Source organism: Balaenoptera acutorostrata, chromosome X, assembly GCF_949987535.1.
Source record: "Balaenoptera acutorostrata chromosome X, mBalAcu1.1, whole genome shotgun sequence".
Classification (NCBI taxonomy): Eukaryota; Metazoa; Chordata; class Mammalia; order Artiodactyla; family Balaenopteridae; genus Balaenoptera; species Balaenoptera acutorostrata.
Window position 1 is genome coordinate 62142864 of NC_080085.1, and position 2897 is coordinate 62145760.

The window sequence follows — 2897 nt, forward strand, 5'->3', positions numbered from 1 at the left end:
ATATAACAAACCCACAACAAATATCAATCTAAGTGGTGGGAAATAAAAGTGAAAGCATTTCCTCTAAGATCAGGGTGAAGACAAGGATGTCCACTCTCACCACTGTTATTCAACATGGTTTTGCAAGTCTTAGCCACAGGAATCAGAGAAGAAAAAGAAATAAAAGGAATCCAAATTGGAAACGAAGAGATAAAACTGTCACTGTTTGCACATGACATAATACTATACATAGGAAATCCTAAAGATGCCACCAGAAAACTGCTAGAGCTAATCAATGAATCTGGTAAAGTTGCAGGATATAAAATTAATGCACAGAAATCTTTTGCATTCCTATACACTAACAATGATAGGTCAGAAAGAGAAATTAAGGAAACAATTCCATTCACCACTGCAACAAAAAGAATAAAATACTGAGGAATAAACCTACCTTAGGAGATATAAGACATACACTCAGGGCATCCCTGATGGCGCAGTTTTTAAGAATCTGCCCACTAATGCAGGGGACATGGGTTCGAGCCCTGGTCTGGGAATATCCCACATGCCACAGAGCAACTAAGCCCGTGAACCACAACTACTGAGCCTGCACTCTTGAGCCTATGTGCCACACTACTGAAGCCTGTGCACCTACAGCCCATGCTCCGCAACAAGGGAAGCCCTGCTCTCAGCAACTAGAGAAAACCGACGTGCAGCACCGAAGACCCAATGCAGCCAAAAATTAAATAAATGAATAAATAAATAAATTTATTAAAAAAAACAAGACCTATACTGAGAAAACTATAAGAGACTGATGAAAGAAATCAAAGATGGCACAAACAGACGGATAGATCTACCATGTTCTTGGATTGGAAGAATCAATATTGTGAAAACGACTATTCTACCCAAGGCAATCTACAAATTCAATGTAATCCGTGTCAAATTAGTAGTGACAATTTTTTACAGAACTAGAAGCAAAAATATTAAAATTTGTATGGAGACAAAAAAGACCCCAAATAGCCAAATCAATCTTGAGGGGGAAAAAGAAAAAAGGAGCCAGAGGAATCCGATTCCCTGACTTCAGGCTATACTGCAAAGCTACAGTAATTAAGACAATATGGTAGTGACACAAAAACAGAAATATAGATGAAAGGAACAGGATAGAAAGCCCAGAGATAAACCCACACACCTATTGTCAACTAATCTATGACAAAGGAGGCAAGGAAATACAATGGAGAAAAGACATTCTCTTCAATAAGTAGTGCTGGGAAAACTGGACAGCCACATGTAAGAGAATGAAATTAGAATACTCCTTAACACCATACACAGAAATAAACTCAAAATGGATTAAAGACCTAAATGTAAGACCGGACACTATAAAACTCTTAGAGGAAAACATAGGAAGAACACTCTTTGACATAAATAACAGCAAGATCTTTTTTGACCCACTTCCTAGAGTAATGGAAATAAAGACAAAAATAAACAAATGGGACCTAATGAAACGTAAAGGCCTTTGTACAGCAAAGGAAACTGTAAACAAGACCAAAATACAACCCTCAGAATGGGAGAAAATATTTGCAAAAGAATCAACAGACAAATGATTAATCTCCAAACTGTATAAACAGCTCATGCAGCTCAATATAAAAAAAACCCCAACAAAATCCAGTCAAAAAATGGGCAGAAGACCTAAATAGACATTTCACCAAAGAAGACATACAGATGGCCAAGAAGCACATGAAAAGCTGCTCAACATCACTAATTATTAGAGAAATGCAAATCAAAACTACAATGAGGGGGCTTCCCTGGTGGTGCACTGGTTGAGAGTCTGCCTGTCAATGCAGGGGACATGGGTTCGAGCCCTGGTCTCGGAAGATCCCACATACCACGGAGCACCAGGGCCCGTGAGCCGCAATTACTGAGCCTGCACATCTGGAGCCTGTGCTCCGTAACAAGAGAGGCCGCGATAGTGAGAGGCCTGTGCACTGTGATGAAGAGTGGCCCTCGCTTGCCACAACTAGAGAAAGCCCTCGCACAGAAATGAAGACCTAACACAGCCATAAATAAATAAATAAATAAAATTATTTTTAAAAACGTAGATGAATATGTTTAAAGGCGAAAGTCCTTCTCAGAAACTATGCAAGAAGAAATTGACAGCTTTCACATCCACAAAATTAAAAAAAAAACTACAATGAGGTATCACCTCACACCAGTTAGAATGGGCATCATCAGAAAATCTACAAACAATAAATTCTGGAGAGGGTGTGGGAAAAGAGAACCCTCTTGCACTGTTGGTGGGAATATAAATTGATACAACCACTATGGAGAACAGTATGGAGGTTCCTTAAAAAACGAAAAATAGAATTACCATATGACCCAGCAATCCCACTATGAGGCATATACCCAAAGAAAACCATAATTCCAAAAGACACACGCACCCCAATGTTCATTGCAGCACTATTTACAATAGCCAGGTCATGGAAGCAACCTGAATGTCCATCGACAGACGAATGGATAAATAAGTTGTGCTACATATATACAATGGAATATTACTCAACCATAGAAAGGAATGAATTGGGTCATTTGTAGAGAGGTAGGTGGCCCTAGAGACTGTCATACAGAGTGGAGTAAGTCACAAAGAGAAAAAAATATCGTATATTAATGCATATATGTGGAATCTAGAAAAATGGTATAGATGAACCAGTTTGCAAGGCAGAAAAAGAGACAGAGATATAAAGAAGAAATGTATGGACAACAAGGGGGGAAAGCGGGGGTGGGGGGTGGGATTAACTGGGAGATTGGGATTGACATATATACACTAATATGTGTAAAATAGATACCTAACAAGAACCTGCTGTATAGCACAGGGAACTCCACTTCACTGTACAGTAGAAACTAACACAACAATGTAAAACAACTATACCCCA